The sequence below is a fragment of the Corapipo altera genome, unplaced genomic scaffold (assembly GCF_003945725.1).
Source record: "Corapipo altera isolate COAL_440 unplaced genomic scaffold, ASM394572v1 60, whole genome shotgun sequence".
Classification (NCBI taxonomy): Eukaryota; Metazoa; Chordata; class Aves; order Passeriformes; family Pipridae; genus Corapipo; species Corapipo altera.
The window spans coordinates 5,412,034-5,434,800 of record NW_020884912.1 but is presented as its reverse complement, the minus strand read 5'-3'; positions in this window follow the sequence as shown (position 1 = coordinate 5,434,800).

Sequence of the window (22,767 nt, the reverse complement as noted above, 5' to 3'; positions counted from 1 at the left end):
TGAGACTGGAATTCTGTCCTCCCACCTGAAGGTCAGATATAGCTGTGGGCACAGTCCCATCCACTGGCACTAGGAAAAATGAGTCATCCCATTTGTACTGTGGCTAATGCCATTTCACTCTGCAGTGCAACAGGCTGGAAAAGATGCTAGCAATCCACTGTTTGTTCCTCTTTTACAGGGGTGAGATCTCCCTGAAACATGGCATTGGCTTTGCTGTGAACTGCTCATTTGCAGTTGCTATTTTCTGCTCATGCTGTGGAGGTGCCTAGAGGACTTGGGTACAACTGCTTTGGGCTATAGGCATACCCCAGTGTCAGTTCCTCCTTAAGGATCAGAACTGTTGTGCTGATCCTGCAAACATGAGAGCTATCACTTAAGTTATTTGCTTATATGAATTATCTGAAGGACTGCAGCTGAGCTTTATGACTTCTCAGCACCTTAGCTGCCCTACTTTGAGTAAAGTCATCAGCATTTTGCAAGGGGAATCATATTTAATTTGGATTTTTTGATCTCCATAAGCAAAACACGAAAGAAAAGATTTCTTGAACTCCTGGCAGGATTTCTGGTCTCCCCACCCCCCCCCCTCCTTTAAAACCTCCTTTTTTTTTTTTTTTTTTTTTTCTTTTTCCCACCCCACCCAGGCTTAAACAGTGCCGGGAAATTCTGTACTTACCCAGCTGTACTGTCTGAGGAAAGCCAAGTTATTTTTTTTCCATGCATCAAAATTATAATAGTTTGAAATTACTTATTAACTCTCTGAGTTTCCCAGAGAGAAGACGTCAGATACTTAACTGATATGCCCCTTGTACTTAGACAAAAGGCCAAACAAAGGTTAGGGCAAGTGGATACACATGACAACTTTATTCAAGTCTTTGAGGATTTCCCATTGACTGAGTCAGAGTTCCATTCTTTTTTTTCAAGCAAAAATAATAAACATGGACCAAGTAAAATGGGTTAATTTATCTTCATTGCAGCCCTCTTCCTGGTGCAAACTCTGCAATCTATGGGCAGAGAAGATATATTCATTTACTCAAATGGCTACCTTGCCTGAAAAAATACGGTGATCATCTCAAATAGCTCACCTCAAGTTGGGTCATTGCTTGAGGATGCATATTACGAAATAGTTTTAGAACAAGTTGATTTCTGCATTAACAAATGGATCAAATAAACATTTCCTTGTGTCTAACCACTGCTGCTGTGTTGATGACTAAATTGTGCTACACATGTTTCTCCATCACTTCGTAGCAGTGCAACCTTTTTCTTGCTACTATTAAATGAAGTTCCAAAACACTGCAGTTCTGTTGGTCAGTATTCTTTTGCTCCACTAGCAAGGGAAAAATGTTTGTTTTGAACTGGCAAGAAACACTCTTATTTTATTTACTGTGCTTTTCGGTGGGCACATTATGTGTTCTGGGCTATGGCAAGTGATTACATGGTATGTAATCCTGCAGCATTCACAAGCATATGCACCCACATCAGGATGGTGAAACCTTTATCAATAAAAACATTGTGACCTAGAATTAAGTGTTATCTGTGTCTGGAGTTCCCAAAATGCCTGGAGTATGCTCAAGGAACAAAAAAAGGTACACCAAAATAGAATCCTGTGTGAGAAAACCTCTGGGCTTGCAATAATATTTCCTCAGCCACCCTCACTGTTGGGCCCTTCCTGGCAGAGCTGGACCGCGTCCACAGGTCATGTTGACTTTGTCTGGATTGATGGGGTTTCTGCAGCTGTCCCCTGCTGCTTTCAGGAAGCCAGGTTGGGAGCTGCTAGGTGAAAAAGCCCTGTAGGATTAAGAGCAAGTGCCAGTGCCTGGCGTGAGCAGTGGTATGATTTTTATGCCTGAAAGAATAGTATCCAGCAACACACATTGTGTCCATACTCACGTCTGGATGTGTCAGAGAAACATGGAATTTGCCGACAAATTTGGGGCAGATAGGTCTCTAGTTCCCTTTTTCTTCTGACCCCATAGAGACGACCTCCAGCTCATGTGTTATGCAACTCCTACAACATTGTCTAGCTGTTGCCTTGTGACTGTGTGGGTCCCTTGCTGGGATGAGATCCATGCCCATCCTTGCTGATTCTGGTGGCACAAAAGCTGTCCCCAATGCACTCCTTGCAGTGTTATGTGGGTTTTAGGAATGTATGAGAAAAGAAATGCAAAAGGGGTCTGAATGTCCTCAGAACAGGCAAATTACTGAAACCTGCTGAGCCTACAATAACGCCTAAGAAATCTCTCCCTTTTTCCTGGGTTTGTTTACATCTTACCTGCACTTCACTGCCAGACTGGTGGCACTTGGAGCTGATAAGAGGCTTCTCATGGGAAATAGTCTTTTGAAGCAGCAAGTCTGAGCTGTAGGACTTGGGGAGTCAAGGAATGGTCTTCTCTCATCGAAAGGTCACTCCTGGAGTACAGATGTTTCACAGACCTTTGGTTTGATACTAATTAGTTGTGTGGATTTCTGAATAGTTGGATCCTAGGTGGCAAATACTTGGATCCAGGTGGTAACTGGTACAGATAGCAGAAAATGAAAAACAACTGTGCTAAATTTTTTTTCCTTGGAAACTTAAAAATTCCAATCTTACTGCATTAAACTAAGTCATGCAGAAATGCTCCAGCTGTTCTTTGCACTGTAGAAGCCAAATTCAGCATTTTGATGAGGTTTTTTTCCTTTGTTTTTGAGAGACCAGTTGTGAAACTACTTGATGTGTTATGCAACAAAATCTTACCTGTACTCTCCTTCCAGTTATATGAATTTTCCTAGTTATCTTATTTAAGGTAGACTCCTTCCAGGTCATCATGTAAAATACTAAGTTCACTAGGAGGTAAACGGGTCAGCCTTTGCCAACTGGGACATCTAGTTGTGCTGGAAGATTATTAGTCTTTTAGGTCTCTTCTTCATCACTGAATGTTCTGATGGCAGCTGAACTCATGGGAATTTTGGTTAAAAGCAGTAGAACGGATGAAAAAATAGTTTCTGTGGTGTCTTTTCTGTTTTTAATAAGAGCTTTATTTGGTATGATGTGTGGTAAATCCTTCTCAGCTCCATCCTTTTGCAGGAAGAGGCAACACTTCTTTTAATACTCCTAAGGGAGAATCCATTGAAGTATTTTTTTACTGTTTCTAAAATCAGATATGTCCTATTTTTCCTAGCAATTTTCAGGTGTGAGCACCCTCTGAAATGTAGACAATACTCATCATAGTGTTTTAATGAAGGCTTATGTCTCTGCTGTGTAAAAAAACAGGAACACTGGGTTTGGGAACACTTACCCCACAGCATTAATGCCTAGAGCAATGGGACCCATGCCCATTTTGCGATGCTCATAACATATTTAATTTCAGAGTCTTACTTGTGACCTTCTGCTTATGCTGTGGTTTCTGGATGCACAATCAGGATAACAGTATATGTTATGTGGAGCAGCTTGTGCCTGAGCAGTAACAAGGATTGACCTGGACCCTGGGTAACCTCATGCTTACATGAAACAAGGGTTAGTCCCCTATCCCTCTAGTAGGCATGGACTTTCAGTTCTCAGTTCCTTCTGGTTTAATGGAAAAGAAAATCATCTGTATCCATTATCAAATTATGTACAGTCCTTTCCCACAGGGCTTGTAATTTCTAAGTTGTTCCTCTTGTTTCAGTGAAGCTGTTTGAGGATTTCCAGGGTTCCCTAATATTTTTAATCTAATCCTTTTTAACTTAAAAGTTAGTCAGCTCTCATAAGGCTAGAGTCAGGTGACTGGTGAAGGTCACAGCAAAGTGACAGGTGCAGCATTATCTAGCTTGTTATCAGCAATTGTACCAGGTACAGTTCAGTACCCAACCATATGACAGCACAGTAGCCTGTTTTGATCTTCATTTTCTCCCTTTAATTGGGTGGCCTTTCTCATGTCTCTCCCTGCCTATAGTCTTGTTAACTCATGAGTGTGGAACGTACTGGCTGCGATATCAAAAGACTGGGTACGTAAAATGAACAAAACCATAAAGCAGTTTATAGCTATTCAAAGAATATGGAAGCATTTGCACTTTCTGATACCACCTGCTTTGCGTGCCAAAAACTGTAATGGGAACAAAAAGCTTACAACGTTCAGGAGGGAAAAAAAGCCTTTTTGTGGAAAAAAAAATAAGGAAAAGGGCAACAGAAGTTGTCTGGGGATGTGAGTGAAACAGAAACCTTGGTCATGAACTGAGTGAATGAGGTGGATCTAATTACTGTGTAACAAAACAAAGGAAGATGTCTTAGCAGACGTTTAAATTGCAGGTACTTTGCCCTGCTGTGGTGCTACAGATTTGACAGCTGTAGATAAACATGGAAAATGTCAGTCCAGTCCTTTTTCTGGGATTTGCCAGGATCACAGAGGTACTCATATAGAAATTCATCAAATACTATTGTCTCCATATATGTGTTAATAATATTCTTAATCTTCACCATATTTTCTCTTGGACCTATATGCTGCATGGATATTTCTTGGCATGCCTACAGATCTCTGTCGGTATATTTGGCTTGCCTCAGGCTGACTTAAAATGATTGTATACAATAATTTTTGCTGTTTATGGGATTATTTAAGTACCATTAGTATATCTGGGTGGTACTATTTATCTTTTGTCACCCCATTCAAAAAAATCCAATGCAGAAGGGGAATTCTCTTGAGTTTTTAACCCCTGTCATTGCACTGCTTTAAGAAGCTTTCCTGTTTGCAGAGCCACCTCTTGCAAGCTGGTTCTTAAAGTTCTGCCTGCCAAACTTGCCTTCAATACTTGATAAATACCAGGGGATACTTCTTCTCAGGTAATCTTACTCCTTAGTCTGAACTAGAACTGTACCCTTGCCCCATCACAGACCTATCCTGTCTCTAAAGCTATCACAGAGAACTTGTCACATCTCTTTCTGTCCTGACTCCAGCATCTTAACCCACTCTCCCTGTGCTCCCTCACTTTTTGTTTTCCTCTTCTCTCTCTCCATTTCACCTCCTGTTAGGCAAAATCTGTTCTGCAACAGAGGCTGTGCGTGGGCTGAGAGAAGAGAAAGTATTTAGACACCTCTAAGCGTAGTGCATCTTCTTGACAAATAGCCTGGTTATTCTGAGTGAAGAAAGAGAAACAAAGTTGATTTTTAGCCATCACCACGGAAGCCTGTGCTGCTGCTACACTTCAGGCAGTGCTAAGTTCCCGTAAGAGAAGCAGGTCAATGGGAAGATTTCTGCAGTCAAGATCCAAAACACTCCCCAAGAGTCTCTGGGAGTGTCAGCAGACTCCTAACCGAGCCAGGAGAGAGGCCTCCGTGCATGGCCTGGCTGCCTGACGGCACTTCTGAACTATGCGTGGGATTAGCTGTTGTGACACGCACAGCCTTCCTGTAAACCCAGGGTGTTCAGCCCTGTCCAATCCTTCAGAGCCTGGCGAAGGACAGGGGCTGAAGAGCCGTTCAACTCCCAAGAAGCTGGTGCAACACGCTGGTTAACACAGTATTTCTGGGTGGTGAAAGGGAAGGGGGAGAGTTGTGAAAGAGACTTTTTACTTTTATTACTTTCTTCCTGCACCCTGTATCCTGTCTGTGGAGAGCTCTTAGCAGATTCGTGGACCTGCACTGCCATGTGAATTGAAAAAAAGAAGGAAAAAGTGATGAAGAGTGAGAGAAAACCAAGGGAATCCATTAAAAAATGTCTCTGCTACCTCATTAATCTTTTGCAGCAAATAATATATGCAAAACTTGGGCTAGCAAAGTCTCCAAAGAATAACATTTTTTTTGGTGAGGTTTTAACAAATTAAAGAAATAAATTAAGTCACTAGCACAGCAGGAAAGTGCTTGAGGCCTCCAGGATTTGTATGTTTTACCATTGTTCTAAAAATAAATTGGGGGAAAAAAGATTAAAAGTCTTTCAGTTGAAAAATAATATTTGCTTTAAGTAGCCATATTTGGGTTTTGCTACCGCACAGTGCTTCACCACCTTCCCTGGCCCTGAGGCTGACTTTTGGAAACATAAGGCAGAAAATAGTAGAAGCAGAGGTCGCAAAGACATGTGCTGAAGGGAGAGGCATGCTGGGCGTTAGCGGGAAGGATGTAAAGCAGAAATTAAAACCCTTGTGCCTCACCCCACTGTGACTGCTGAGACAAGGCATGTGTTAGAGATTAGCAATCGGCTTACTGGCACCCTTAGGCCCAAACCAGTGGGAAAATTTCTGGCAGCTTTGGTCAGCTTTGGAAGAGAGGTGGCTGGCACCCTCCTCTGTTGCTATACTGTAAACTGGTCATTATTTTAATGATCAGAACAAGGTTTCCCAGGTTGCCAGAAATCAGGGAAGTTAAGGGCTGTCTTCTGATATCCCTTTTCCATGCTCCTTTTTGTAATTCTCAGTAAAGTGACCAGAGAGAACAGCGTTACTGCTCTGTTCTCTCTTCTCCCCTAAAGCTGACAACTTGCCTTCTCATCCCAGCTGCTACAGAGAGGCTTCCACTGCTTCTCCTCCCTGGGCTACCTCCACTTCCCATACACTGCCTTCTGTCATTTTTTCCAGCTCCACCCAGGCCTTGTCTCACTCTCTAGACTGTCCCAGAATTGGAACAACTGTTTTTTTCTCAAGTCCAATTGAGTTGCATGATCTGCAGGCAAACAGCATTCTGGAGAAAGGTTTTCAAAGGTGTAAAAGATGGGTAGGTGTCTAGCTTCCCACTAAAGATTATCACCAGAAGTTAGGTATAATGAATTTCTTCTGCTCCAGCCACTGCTAATGCTGCAGCTGAATGCATACACATTAAAAAAAAAATAGTTAAAGGATGTCCTCAGAGTCCCAAAGACAAGGCTGTTGTTTTCTATCAAGTAATGTGCAACTTGACTGTAATTGCCCCACTACTCACCTAAATACTGCAGTAGTGGGAATTATATATGTACATGAACAGTGTAAGGAAACACTCTGTCATTCTGCATAGCTCTTTGCTGGTGGAGCTCTGACACTTACTCTTCTATCCTCAGTTCCCTTCCCTGTAGAAGCTTCTCAAGGGACTTGGCTACTGATTTTGTGTGGATGATCTGTGCATGGAGCATTCAAATATGCACAGCACTCATGCACACACAGACACACTCATACGTGCATATGCGTGACACTTCCAAGTCAGCAAATGCCAGAAGTCCAGTTACCTCTGGTATCTCCAGTTATCCCCCTTGTGAATGTTTTTCTGTTGTAGCCTTTCACTACATATACTTCTGCTGTTTTCTCCCCTTTCATCCCTGCCTCATTTCATGCACAGGATGGGCTGTGCTCAATTACTGAGCAGCAACTCAGTATTTAGTTTTCTCTTTCCTGCTTAGTGTGTGGCCCCAGCCTTACTTACGACACAATATTCAAGTCCTTTACTGATGACAAAATGGTTGATTTCCTCATGGGCTTTTCTGTGTCCTCATCATTGTATGTGTATCTGTGGCTACACAAGTGCTTTATAGTGAAACTTAATTCTGATACTTGTCCGTAGCCTCCTGATGGTGCCTATTACTGTTTTTATTCTTGGGATGGTTTTAGAGTAGAAAAACATGCCAGACAAAGCTGCGCAATTTGCTGTGAAGGGGGGTAACTACTTTATTTTGTTTGTTTTTAGCTAGTGCATGTTCTGTTTCATTACAAAAGCTGTCAATGAGCAGTGAGGTGTTTTATTTTACCTGCTTTAGTTCTGAAGAGAGGAGAAAACTGCCCCTTCTCAGAAGCCCATAGGGAGGGCTTTTACGGAGATCAGTGTGGGGCATCCTGTTCTACCCAACACATACCCCCAAAATTGGAGCAGAGCTTATGGGAAACTTCTGAGCATGGCACTGGGCCATGACATCCCTATATGGTCCTCATAGGGTGTCTCCTGGGAGCCAACAGAAATGCTTTCGGCCTTGAAGCTAAGCAGATCACATTGAAAACTGTTGGACTTAGGGAAGGATTGGGAGCTCCCTAGCATGTGAAACACAGAAGCCAGGAAGATATGGTGGGGAAGGAGTGCTGGGGACTTGGTGTTTTTCTGGTTTGTGTTCTCTTTGTTTGGAATTGCCTGAACTCACATCTGTGCAGATCCTAACCCCTTTAGCATCTTGGGCTACTTACGTTAAGGAAAAGGTGTGAGAAGACCATCTCAGAGCACTGGCCAGCTTGAGGCTCAGTTGCACCCAAACTGTAACCAGCTTGGCAGGAGCTGGATTTCTTTGGCCACATCTACCTCTGTTGTACCCTGTTAAATCTTAGTGGCAGTCTTGGCTCTGGGGTTCTGTAGAAAGCTTCTGGCTCTTGCTGATTACTTACTCGAGTAGTCTGGGAAGATAGGCTCTTCGTAGTGCTGGCATTTTCCCCTGAAGAGAAAGGGAATACATTTGGTTCCTGTAGGGCTGCAACAGCAATCACTGCCTATGAGGAAGAGCTGAGACACTGGACTGGAGTGACTAAGAGGGATGGTGTTTGCTTGGCTGAGGATGACAAAGAATAATCCCTTTTCCTACAGTTAGCAGATCAGCAAGGAGTTTACAGGTGTTGCTAGTTGGATGGGACTGAGGCTTAATCAGTATTTAGCATAAGCCTCTAACAGGCTGTAGAGAAGGTCTCTGAGATATCAATGGACTGTTGTAAGTGTGAGCTTATGTGTGAATATGGATGAAACTAGTGAGGAAGCAACCAGGTGCTAATTGAAGAAGGAGAATAAATGTTTTTCCATCTATAATGTTTTATTGAGGTTCTCTTTTCCATAGCACTAGAAGAATATTTTGTGTTTTAAAGGCCAGCAGGGGTATCTGAACCAAGACAGATGTGCTCTCAGCTTCCTGAAGTATGGGGAATATCCTTTAGCAACCATCATTTAAAACATGGGGAAACATATTTACATGAACAATGTCTCAGTTCCATTACTGTGGGAAAAAATAAATCCTTACTCATTGCCCCAGTCACTGTGGTGTGAGGCCCAGGCTTGGCAGGAACCATGGTTCAGTCTCCTCTGAATCACCAGCTCTCTAAACAAACTGTATGTTATTGAAATGGAAGAATCTGTTTTCCACTGGGATTAAAAGCAATTTGTCCTTAACCCTGGGAGCTTCCAAGCTACTAGATTTTGAAATTGTCTTTGTTGAAACAGGAAAGGGATCCTAGAGCATAGAGATTTTGAGTCAGTGGTCTGGATCTGCTCATCATGGGATCAGAGGGGTGATCTGCAGCTGGTTTCAATATGCAGACAGCAATGTTTATCAAGGTAGGGACAGAGCTGCCAGTAGACTCCCCTTTAGCACTCACCATGTGAGAAGAGAGCAGCTGTGTTGCTATGTTCTCCACTCATCACTCTGATGGCTGATTCCAGCCTTGAGTACCAAAAATCTGTAGTGACAACTTTCTGACCTTACAGGGAGAAGGGGGAGGAGATGGGCTTTCAAGAAACTTATAAGGTCATGTCACACTGGAAAACTAATGTTTGCTTTTGTTTCCTGAATAGTGCATAATAATTCCAGGAGTCAAAAAGCAGGGAGCGTTATGACAGCTTCTCTTAAATGACCATGGGATGCACGCAGGAAGCCACGCTAAATTGAAACTAAAGAATGCTTTATGAGTAGCAAGTTTAGAAATATATTTAAATTTTTTGTTCAAAGAGGGCAGCTTGGAAGCTGTAGCTGGTTCTAAACCAGGGCAGATGTGGGGTTAAAAAGGGCTGGACTAGGTAGAGGATATTCCGCATCTAGCCCTTGGATTTGAGGCTGATTTCTTTGATAAGAACCATTTTTAATGTAAAGCTGAAAAGATAGTATGAAGATGAAAGAGTTGGAAATAAAAGAAGTCTGGCCAAATTTTTCATTTACATGTAAACCTCTCTCTCAAGCTGTAGTTACTGATCTATTTTTACTTTGCTTCCCAGACTCAAAAGTAATGCCTAAAAGACTGGTTTTCCCAGCACTTACCAAAACTAGCATGAATTCCTCAACAGACAATGTCATAGAAGTCGCATGTCAAAAATTTTAGAGAGTTTTTTGTAAGCATCAAGGTTGTGGACAGAAAGGGGCCAACCAAACCCCGGGCCCTATGTAAGTTTGGACCTTTATCTATACTTGATATCTCGTTATTGTGATCCAGGTTCCTCTCTGCTTGATGTCTTTCCAAGATTCCTCTGTATTCATTTTGTTCTTGACAACCTAGTGAACTACAGACACTTGTATCAAAAAGTTTGGAAAGGCAACAGCTGAATATAATCTCCAGATAAATGCAACATACCATGGCCACATATGAAGGGTCTCTCCCATGAATGGAAAAGTGAGGCCTGCAGCTCTGAAAAACTTTGGATTTAGATTTTTCCCTAGAGAACAATGAAGATTAAGTTATCACAGTTTTTATCATGTAACCCAATTAGCTGGTCTGTGGAAACTCTCATGTGTATACCTGCAGAGGATCTCAGAGGATTTTGTAGCTTGGTCAGCAGTACCCTGATGGGTGGTATGCTGCTAGGGCTTCATGACTTGAGCCTTCCCCAAATTAGCCAAAAGAGAAGAAATTATCTGCATATTCCACTTCTGATGGAGTAGAAGCATACAAACAAATGTATCTATCTCTACTGGGCCTCATTCAGATGTATATGTTGGTTTCTCAGTGCCAGATCCTGCTATGAACTCTTGCTCTGCATGCAGTCAGAAATGACACAAAGAGATAGGTATCTGTATCTCTACACACACAAACTATTTTTTTTTTACCTGTAGCATATGATGTTTGCTTAATCCACAGAAAACTCACATAGCCATACATGATATGACATGTATTTTCCTCACAGAATACAAACCATAGTTTTTAACAGGGTTGTATTTGCTACTGGATCCTCAAGTTCATTTCTGCTGCATAGTTAGGCAGGTATGTTCGGTATTTCTGTTGGGTTTTTTTCTTCCTTTTTTTTTTTCTTCATCCAGTTTAAAAAAAAAAATCCCCTAGAAAACACATAAATAATTCAGAACACATACTTTACGTCAACAGTTTCATTTATTTTATCTCTATAAAGAGGGCAGAGGCAAACCCCATCCAAACAAGGAAGGGGAGGAAGATGCATTGCAAAATTATGGCTGGGGTTTTGCACAGATACATTTTTGACTGGAAGGCCCAGCTCAGAAATTAAATGCCTGTGTTTTAATGCTTATACATTGTGAATTGCTGAGTGCACATAGCAAAGAAAGTTATGAGCACTCTGGCTGCATCTACCTTGCTGCATGACTTTCTGCATTTGTCCATGACTTTGGGTCAGGACAGGCTTCCAGATGTTCAGAAATCCCACACAAATGTGCTGTAACAAGAGACTCCATTGGAGGGTGCTAAACTTCTTGGCATACCCTAGGAATTCAGCCCCTAATAAAATATGAAGTTTCGATCCCTTTTTGTAAGGGGTAAGCCAAGTCCAAACTCCTGAAGTCAGATGGAAGTGCTCTGTTGAGCTAAAAAAGGAGTTGGGCTGGATGCATAGCATCTCATTTCTATGCAGATGTGGCAGTTTAATTTGCTTTTCCATCTTGTGGATTCTTGACTGATCAGCTGTTGAGAGAATTCCTGAAAATTACTTCAATTTTCAGCACGCCTTACTGCCTATAGCTCATGTCAAAGCCCTAGTCTCTTTGTTTGGAGATGCTCCCTCATGCTCTACTTACTGTACTTCAACATTGCTGAGAGAGCCTGTCCCTGGTCCTTTGTAGCTGTTTGGTTTTTTTTAATAACTTGATAAGGTATATAATTTTATATATCTTCTGATTCAGTAGACTTAGACCCATTCCTGTTTTACTGTGGTGATAATAAATGTCGCCACTACTTGTCTACCACTCAAGTTCTGATACGCAGTGCAAAGCTAAAGACAGCAAAACAAACTAGGTAATATCCTTAGCTGCCATGTCTATATCATAGAAGACAGCAGGGAAATTCCATCTTTCAAAAGACTCATTCCTGAGGATTATTTATCAACCCTCTTCTTAAAAACCTGTATGAGGGACAAGTCACAGTCTTGCTGTGAATATCCTGTCCCAGTATCTCATTTCTCTGCAGTTAGAAGATTCCCTTGATGTCCAACACAGTTGTCTTTGATGTCTTTTCCTCCTCAATGGCCAGAGAGGCAATCAGCAACAACGTTTTATGTACCAGAGAGATGAGGGACCCTGTAACATAGATGCTTCTGCTGTGGTTATGTGGACGCAGAATACTGGGGGCCTTTCTCTGCCACATATTTCCCATCTGTCCTCAGAGAAGTCTGTTAATCTCTGTATTTTTCTGCCTTGAAGGGGTGCTATGAGGTTACATTCACTGGTGTTTCCAGGAGCTTTCAGATACTGCACTGACAGAGGCTAAATAGGTGAACAGAGAGAGAGAGCAGACATACACTTATTAATCTAGTAAAGGACTGATATTTAACTCAGCAAAGCTCCCAAACAAATGTCAGAGACTATATTATCAGCATGTCTCTTATCTCTGGAATTTTGTTTTGTGCTATGCTACTTTACTTGTTGGTTTGTGGTTTGTTTTGCAGCTTACTGGAAAAGAGAATTTTAAGAACAAGAAAACGCCTGGTAAAAGTTGCAATTGGCTCTGCATGTCTGTGGTATGACAGCCAAGAATTTCACCTGCTGATGATTTACAGATTCCTTGGAGATGTGCTGTTGAATCTTAAAGAACTGGAACAAGGACAACTCACCCAAATTGCTTTTTGTGAAACAGCATAATGTATCCACCCGCTTCATGCTATCTTAATTTAGGACATGTGTAGTGTGTAATGATGAACTGGCCAACTGATTATGTTGCTGTAAATCCTGTTCCCCACCTTACAAAACACTCCTATTTTGACCCCTTCTTTCATGACAGCTCAGCCCAGCGTTTCCAGTCCACCTCTTGGGAGGGAGGAAGATCTCACTAGCCATTTACAAAAGCATTCACCATTCACCATTTCTCTGGAGAGAAAAATGCAACATTTTGTTGGTTTTATTTCATTCAGCAGCCTTTTTATGTTCCTTGACCCACTTTTGCTTCTCTTTAAACTGTGACCAGTACTTATTTATCCCTTTTTAAACACAATAATTTAATTAAGAAACTAATCAGCAGTGTTGAATTGATCTTTGAACTCACCCCTATCACTGAAGGAAATTTATGAATGCATAACACAAGCAATATCCTATTATCTAAAGAGCTTTCTACTAAAAGGATTTGGCATCTAAAAAGTAAGGCTTGAAATTCTGCACTAAATTTATAATGTAAAGAAGTGAACATTATTTATACAGTTGAAGTGTATGCCAACTGAATCTAACAAGCTTGTCTGGATTATTTATTAAAAATAATAGTGTTACAAGTTTAAAGGATTTTGGAAATGATTTGGATATTTTGGAGTCTGAAGGACAGATTGTAAAGGTACCTGTGTAACAGGTAGAAGTTTAATGGTCTGGGCTGTCTCTTCGGTCAGTGGAGAGAGGTTGGCATGCTCCAGTTATGTTCCATTTTCTTAGGCACTTATCTTTGGATGGATATTTTTTGGCTGATCATCTCAGCAGGGCATTAAAGGATGTCTGTAATTAGTCTTTATCATCATCTGTTGATTCCAGTTCCCTCGGCTTCAGATCAATAATTCTGATCTGGGATGTAGGCATCTTGGGCAGAAAGTGACTGAATCTAAAAAGGAGAGTGCAGTCCCCTGTGCAGTCTCACTCAGCCTTGGGAACTGAGCTCTTACTGGCTACCTAACATGACAGATTCTATAGGAATATCTCCTCTCCACCAGCCATGAGCTAAGTGAACATCAGCACTAGGGAACCTAATTCATAAGTTTCAAATGGCTTCTGGGGTATGAAGGCTCCAAGATGTTTGGCCCAGCGTAGTCAAGACACATTTCTGGACATGCTCAGCAGAAGAATTAAAGGTGCCTCAATAAGTGCTCTGGAGGACCCAGTGGTTAGAGGAGGGACAGAAGATCACTTGCTGTCAGGCCTCTCCACTTCATCCAAGTGGCACTGTGGGCACCTAACTGCAGGCATAGATCCAGTCCTTTGTCACGTACTTGAAGTAACAGGTGGAGATAACAAATTAGTTCTATCCAAAAGCAGGTCTAGAATCCAGGCCTAATAGCTGGAATTAACGAGTGGCATATGAGAAGCCTGTTTTCTATGGATTTGGATCCTATGACTGGATTATCCCATGTCTAAGATGGTATGAGCTTTATTCCAAGGTTTGCCAGTAGCTGGGAAACTCCTCAAAGTGCTTGTATCTGGGGAGTCTCTGATAGCTAAAAAATATAAGAGTTTTTAGAGGTCTCTTTTGTTAAGAGCACTAAAATTTTTTCCTGTACTGCCTTCTTACTTACACAATATTTGTGGAATTTCATCTTTTACCTTCTAGTCCTCTAGTAGTTGGCTTGAAATGTGCCAACAGGTTAAAAAGGCTTTGCTGGGGGAGAGAAGATAGGTGGATACAGGCTGATATGTAGTGCTTTCCTGAGAAAAGTAAAATAAAAAGGGCATAGTGTATGTCCTGTGAATCTTACTGTACCCCTAAAGGATGGGCTAAATACAAGAAATGGACTAGTGGAGGTACAGCATATTAAGGACTCCTGTCAGAAACACCAGGTAATTCTTTTAGCAACTTGAGGAGCCCCTCAGTCAAATTTGCCACTACCTACACTGCAGGGGTCTATTAATGTGAGCTTGCACAAAGGTATGATGCAGGAATTAATATCGTTGTGCTTTCTGTTTTCTCAATTGCTTAGTTATGTATTATACACTTCACATGAGTTCTGTAGGGAAAAGAGAAATGAAGATGAAAAAAGAGAACTGCCATTTTTTCCATGAAGAGCAGATTGCAAGAGTGTGGCATTTTTCCCGCACATCTTGAATAGTTTTGTGCATGGGCTTTTTGAGGAGTTTTTAATTAATTTATTGTTTAAATAACTGTTATGAGAAGAGCCCCTGCCACATTGATTCTAATGAGGATTGCATGTGCTCTGTGCCTTTCTCATTGTGGCCTGTGTAATTTAAATATCTTAACCAACATGTGCTGTGGCAGATTTCACTTATATCTGCTTAAACTAAAGCTTGTCAGTTTAGGAGCTAAGAAACATGCAAATATTTGAAAGAGATTTGACATTCACTGCTGAAATCATTGCTCTAAATATCTGGCATCAATGACATTACTGGAGAAGGGTTAGAAATTCTTGCTGTGTAGTACAGGCTGGACATTCTGCACTTAAAGAAGAAAAAATGTACTTATCCTTATGTGTTCATAATTAAGGTCTCCACCAAAATTTCAGCTTGTTTTTCTCCTGTATGTTCTCTGAGCAATATGTAGCTGTTTGAGTTCCTCAAAGTTGCTGCTAGGAGAACAAACAGTACCAATATCTCAGAAGTAGCTGCAGTAATAGCACGATTTAGCTGTAAAAGGAATGGCATTTCCTTATGTTCTCATCCCCCAGAAATGCAAGGGAAGGTGGCGCTAAGCTGAAGGAGTCTGATGGAACCTTGGATATTTGAACAGCTCCAGCCACAGGAGATGAAGCTTAATTTCCAGTACATGTGCATTTTTTCCTCTTATGGGTCACTATATCAGAACACCATACTATATGTAGTATGTACAACGGTGTATAGCATGCAGACTTTCTGTGCTGGAAATCACTTGCTTGTTGACACACTGGAGACAAAAGTGGGTATTAATACAGAGGTACTCCCCATGTAAGTTTAATCTCAATTGTAATGTAATTGTAGTGGTACTTAATTGGCTGTTACAAAATGCAGGAGAACCCAAATATTCCAATACCAACATAGAGTCCTCTCTACCAATTGCTTTCTTTTTTCATACAGGATAATTTAATATGCAAAGAATTTCGGTGCAGGCATGATCACCGGATATCCAGGCTGGAAAACATCTCAGGAGGTCTCTAGTCCAACATCCTGCTCTAAATAGTATCTCCCAAAAGATGAAACCAGAGTGCTCAAGGCTTTATCCAGGTGGGCCTTGAAAACCTCCAAGGAGGATGCACAGCCTATGGGCAACCCTCAGGGGGAGAAAAAAGCCAGTCTGAACTTCTTTCCATTTATGCCTTGTCTTCCCACCACACACTACTGTGGAGAGCTTGGCTCTATCTTCTTGGTGAGCTCCTCACTCACCAATGGGATGGTCTGTTGATCACCCGCTTCTGGTGAGTGAGATGCAGAGAGGAAACCCAAATGTTCTGACATTTTACATGGTATAAAGGCAAGTAATGGGTGTTAAATACAGCATTTCCTCTTCCAAAGCCTGTGTATTGGCTATTCCCTCACTCTAATCACTCCTTTCACTTTTTTGTTTAACCTCAGACTGGTGGATCTCCTACTGTTCAAAGATTCTGAGAGTTGAGGAGAGGGAACATTTTGTTTGATCTGTGTCAATTTATCTTGTTTGCACTTAGGCACAGGCCACTTCCCACAGAGGCTTTCAGTGTTCCATTTTCCACAGTTTATTCCCCATTTCCTTTAGTAACTGACTTCTAGCTATAATCATCTGTCATTATAACTTGGCTGTTTCAAGCTGTGTTCCTTTAATACTTCTTACTCATTGTGAAACTTTGTGTAAGTGGTGGCACGAGCCTTGAGCACATCCTACTCTGCATAGTTTCATCAGAGCCAAGGTAGAAGAGTCATGAACTCGTGTCTTAGTGCTGCTACCTGTTTGCTTTCAGATGTGTCAGCTCCAGTTATTGTCCCTTGCAACTGACATACAGTCCACTGCCATGTCCAGGTCAGATCTGTCACGCTGAACTATTTATAATTTGAGTGAAGCTGCAAAGGAAGTGGTGGGCAGAATATGGTGGAAAAGATGGAGCTGACAGAACTGAGCCCTCTTTTGCAGCACTTGAACTTTCTGGTAAGGGAATTTTGCTTTGTGTTCAAGTTCAGGACAGGTCCAAATGGAGGTGTTATTCAATCCAACAGAAACCATACGGAGGAGTGGGTTGCCTCACCCTGAAATATTGTGCAACTCTACCTTTTTGACTGCACTTCATGCTGAGGACTCATCTCTGTGATCCTTTCCCTTTCCTGCATCTTACCCAGATTAAGGCCTGGAATAATCCCTGTTGGTGGCCTCCTGTAACACCAGAATGCTGAGTGTTTCAGACTGACTGGTAAATCTTTACTTTTTAGATAAGAAAGCTGATACACAGAAAGATGAAATAATGTAGTACTACTCCCTGTGCTTTCCAGAACCACTATTTACTGTTGCCTGGGCCTATTAGTTGAAAAGCTTAGGAGGGCTCAAGAAATTCATATGTGCAGGGTGTCTATGCACTTTGTTCTCACTGATGGTATTCAATTAATTTGTTTCCTCTGAAGAGCTGGAAAGGCTTTCTCCAGATTTGGCGCTGCACATTAATACTTGTGCATAATATGGCCTAAAGAATATAATTGGTGAGTAGTCTGGAAACCTGAGGCACATTGCCCTTTCGAGTAATGATTCTGCATATGGAAGGGAGAGGAAAATATTGCCATAGGGCCTCTGTGACCTCTTCATGGGTAAATAATTATTTAGGAAACATTGATTTGGAATGAAAAGTCAGCTCAGAGGCCTGATGGTTATACAGAAGTCCATGGGATTAATCTGGAAAGATTGTGAAGTCAGTCAAAAATCACATTCATTCCTGAACAAAACTGGCCTGGTTGAGTCTTTATTTTGAGAAATAGTAAGAAAAACAAAACGTTGATTGTTTTAGGTGGAGAAAAGCATACTCCAGGCTTGTAACATTTTTAAGACAAAATCTGGTACATCAGACAAATTAAGCCTAATGGTCTCTCAATGCGTATGAACAGCATTCTTTTGAGTGCTGAGTGTGTAAGCTTTGTGAGAGTTTCCAGAACATGAAAGACTTTAAAATGGACTCATCTAAATTTTTATGGCATGCTGTATAAGCCAGCCAAGTAGGGGTGGAGAACTGGAAAAGACACTTGGGAAGTCAGAGTTCTCATGATAATCTTCATTATTTTAGATGTCTCCCTTTCTTGGCTCCTGTTTCCCAACTAGAAGATTAGGATAATGCCAAGATCCAATGGACAGTGTCTGCTTTATTTATTCTTAGTTTAGAGGTTGGATTTTCTTATGATAAGGTATAGTTGATTCAACTGCAGCCCTTGTAAGAGGAAGAGAGTTCCTTCTACCATTTAAATCCACAATTTGCACAAGGGGATTGAGTGCACCCTCAGTCAGTTCACAGACAACGTCGTTAGGTAGGAGTGTTGATCTGCTGGAAGTCAAGAAGGCTTTAACAGAAGGATCTTGACAGAGTGATGGGCTGAGGCCAACTGCATGAGGTTCGGTAAGGCAAAGTGCTGCGTCCTGCGCTTGTCTCATCAGCACTACAGGCTTGGGGAAGAGTTACTTGAGAGCTGCTCAGCAGAAAGGGACTTCGGGGTGCTGGTTGGCAGCTAGCTGCACATGAGCCAGCAGTGTGCCCAGGTGGCCAAGAAGGCCAGTGGCATACTGGCCTGTATCAAGAATAGTGTGGCCAGCAGGACTAGGGAAATTATTGTCTTGCTGTATTTGGCACTGGTGAGGCCACACTTGAAATCCTGTGTTCAATTTTGGGACCCTCACTTCAAAAAGGATATGGAGGTGCTGCAGCATATCCAAAGAAGGGCAATGAAGCTGGTGAAGGGTCTAGAAAACACGTCTTTTGAACAGCAGCTGAGGGAACTGTGGTTGTTTGTGAAGCAGAGGAGTGTCTCACAGGAGACCTCATTGCTCTCTACAACTACCTGAAAGGACATTCTAGTGAGGTCAGGATCTGTCACGTCTGCCATGTATCAAGTGAAAGGACAAGAGGAAAGGGCCTTAAGTTGCACCAGGGGAGGTTCAGATTAGATATTAGGAAAAAAAATCACTGAAAGAGTTATTAGGCATTGAAATAAGTTGCTTAGGAAGGTGGTAGAGTCGTGTCTCTGGAAGTGTTCGAGGCATATGGCACTTGGGGATGAGGCTTAGAGGTGATTATGGTGGTGCTAGGTTGACAGTTGGACTAGATGATGTTGAAGGTCTCTTCCAACCCTGACGATTCTGTGAGAAGTTAGGAATTCTAATTTATATTCTAGTAAAATCCAGTTGGTTTACGTTCAAAAGCCTTTCTTGTGTCTTTTGAGGGACTCTGAATATGGGAGGTTCTCCTGCTGAACTGGGACCTCATAAGACAAGAAAGCTTTCTTTACAAGCAGTTTCAGGCTCTTGGAGGGAGAAGTACCATAGAAGAGTGAAACAGTAGTTATTGGACTGCTGAATATTCACTCAGGTCTAGAAACTCATTTCCTATTCTTATTTGCAGCTTCTCCCTCTTGATGAGAGCCTTGCTGAATTCTGCAGAGACTGTAAGAAGCTAGTCCATGAAGGTATACTCTTCTCCTACGTTTAGGCTGAATATAAGCAAAAACAGTGAAGATTCTGCTTGTCTTGGCTGCAGTGGAAGTATCTTCAGTCAACTAAACCACTAAAGTTATCTTTTGTATTTTGATCCCTTTTTGTTCCTACCTGTCCCTTTGTTATATAGTTTCTAATGCTGAAGCAAAGGCTCTTTGGAGACAGGGCCACCTCTCCTGCTCCTGCATGTCTGGAGGTGAGTGGATCACTGCAGGGTGCTGCTACAGAGTGTTTTCCCTCAAGTCCAGGTCCCAATGGGGCATATAATTCTCCATAAAAGAAAAGTTAACTTTCTACACTTTGTCCCAAAGAAACACACAATAGAAAATAAGCAATAAGAAAATAAGTTCTCTTTCTTTTGATCCTTTTTTCCATAGATAGTGCATGTCAAATTGAACTTGAATAGTCCCAGTGAGATCCAGTTTATTAGCACTACTAATTTTTATGTCTTATAGACACAAACCTCCCTTCTTGCTTGTTTCTGAAGAAGTCACTATGCTGAATTCCCAAAACATAGTCTGATCCTACACAGACATCAAGATCCTAGTAACTATATATGTTGTTTAAGTCAGTTGGAATTCTGGAAGTCTCTTAACACCCAAAATCAGTCATTCATTGTAAGTAACAATATTCATTTTTATTAATTATGGCTATAGAATTGTGTTGGATCCTTTCCATTTTTTAATGTTTTAGGCAATGCTCCATGATACTTTGACCAACATTGAGAAAAATGGCCTGTCTTTTTCTCAGACCAAATAAATTAAATTTTATGGAATGGAAGTGGAGGGTAGAACTGAATAAGCTAGTTGCAATGGAAATAGTCTTTCAAAACATTGGAAAAGTTAGACACTTGCAATAGCATGTGGTCTAATTTCCTGAACCTGTGAGAAAGGACGTGAATTATTATATAGCTTACTGCTGAACATATGCCTGATTCCTCATGTATGTAGAAAGCAAGGATGGAATACGTGTGTGAGTGGAATACGTGTGTGAATACGTGTGTGAGTCAGCCTTTCTCATTCTGTCTCTTATAAGATTAAAACCAAAGCAGACATTGTGAATGGCAGAAAGGCATGCCAAGAAGTGAGCCAGAGCAACTCAGAGTAGTCTAGATGCTTCTAAACTGGACTGGACAAGAAGAAAAGTAACTTTTGCTAACAGATACCTCTCTTAATTTGTCATTAGCTTTTACTCAGTTTTTAAAAAAATTTGTAAGAAGTTTTAGAATGATACTTTTTCAGTGTGTACCAAAATAGTCGGTGTGGTAATTTTGCATATGAACCATACTCACCCACTGTTTCTCTGGCATGGCAGTCTTTCTCCAATATTCCTGCACTGTTTTCACAGCATTTCCAAAGAAGTTTACTGAACCTTGATGTAGGGATGGAGTCAAAGATGGTGCAGTGGGTTTTTCAGAGTTTTTTTTTTGGTTGGTTAGTTGGTTGATTGGTTTTGGGGTTTGTTGGTTTTGTTGTTTTTTTTTTTTTTATTTTATTTTCAGAGTTGTTTATTTGTTTTTTGGGTTTTGTTTGTTTGTTTGTTTTGTGGTTTTTTGTTGTTGTTGTTGGGGTTTTTTTCTGTTTGGTTGTTTTTTTAAGAAAGAAATGTATCTGTGAGTTTAAAACACTGAATTTTGGCTCTTTTAAAGCCACACGAAGGTGGGACCCTGCAAACGTTCAGTTTCCATCTAGGAAATGTAGTACACTCACTATTCACATTCAATTTACTGCTTTTTCATGAAAGGTTTCTGGATTTCAGAGCCTGATGGTGGGGTGACATTGAATACAAGATTGTGTAGCACTTTATAAAACTTTTCTTTTATTAGCAGCTCTATAATCACATTAAGTTAGACTGAAAATTTGAACTAATTCTTTCCCTTGAGGCCCAAGCTCTAATAATGGTAAAAATCTGTGAAATAAGATGAATACAATTCAATAATTATATTGATAAATAAAATGAAAATCAACTAATTGTGTCATTCAGCCAGTTGCCTGCCTCTGTTGTTGCTGCCTTTCTGCATCAGCGATTGCTAAACTTTTTCTGTCACACTTCAATAAATTTAATTGTGCAGAATAAATGAGCTAATTTTTGAAGTCACAGGCTCTGTTTGCAAGATAAGGATGATGATTTATTGACCTCCTTCTGACTCCATAAGAATGTCACCCTCCTTTTTACTGACAACCATAAGAAGGGGTTTTGTCCCTCTTCACCCAGCATCTTGCGAAATCCTACTTTGTATATTTACCTTCCCATCTCATTTTCTTGAAGTCACATAATACACCACAATAGACCAGAGATCCCTGCTTCGGTTGGTGGCTATACAGACTGTTACAAATGATTACCAGAACTTAAGGCTATTTTCTTCTAATGAACATTTCATTCTCTGGATTTTGGAAGAGTGGGGGCTAACAGGAAGTATAAGAAAAAGGACATAGATTAATACCTGTTTTTTTTCTGGAAGCTATATTCTAATCTCAGTCATAATTCTGTGAGTTCTTCCACCCTACCAGGATGGACACTCACTCCAGTGCTCATTCACAATGGTTGTTTGACCGTGAACACAGGAAAAAGGCTGATACTAGGCATTGGGCATGCCTCATGAAAAATTGCCTGCTTTTTAAACTTTTGTTTCTGTTTCTTGGGCTTTGTGTTTAGATACTGAGGAGAAGATGATACTATCTTGACTGTTGTTACTGTTGCAATTTTGACAGCAGGGGGTTTGTTAAACAGACATAAAAAGATAGGAGAGAATAGGCCGCACCCATTCTTTCCCACCTCTTTGATTTTCTTTGTGAGTTAGAGGGCTTTTAGGAAAAAACATTTGTATGACAGCCACAAGACAGCCGCAACTACCCTTTATCATAAGGCTGGATATTTTGTTCAGTTCTTTAAATTAAAGCCACAAAATAACCTATATGCATATGAAATTAGATACTGTGATACAGTTACAATACAATTCTATTTCTGTTACAACAGACAAATCAATTGTCATGCTGTAGCGATACAATCCTTGAATCAAAAATCTTGGTAATCTGTGGAGTCACTAAATCTCTTTAGAGAAAAATAAGACCAGCAGCAACACATCAACTATGTCAAAAAAATGCTCTCGAAGTTCTGACTCCCTGTCTCTCTCAAATAAACCCAAGAAATGAGAAGGATGGAGGGATGGAGACACCTTCTTCATATTACTAAATGGCTGCCTACTGAGGTGCATTGGGCTATGCAAACCAAACAGTATTCCATCTCAGTGATTACTATGTTTGTTCTTCACAGTGTGATTGAATCTGCTACTCTTTGACTAGCATCAGCTAGGCAACACAGCAGGTCAAATACATAGGGAAGCTAGCTAGACATTGACAAACCTGGCCTCCTGGAAGTGCACAGCAGAAGACT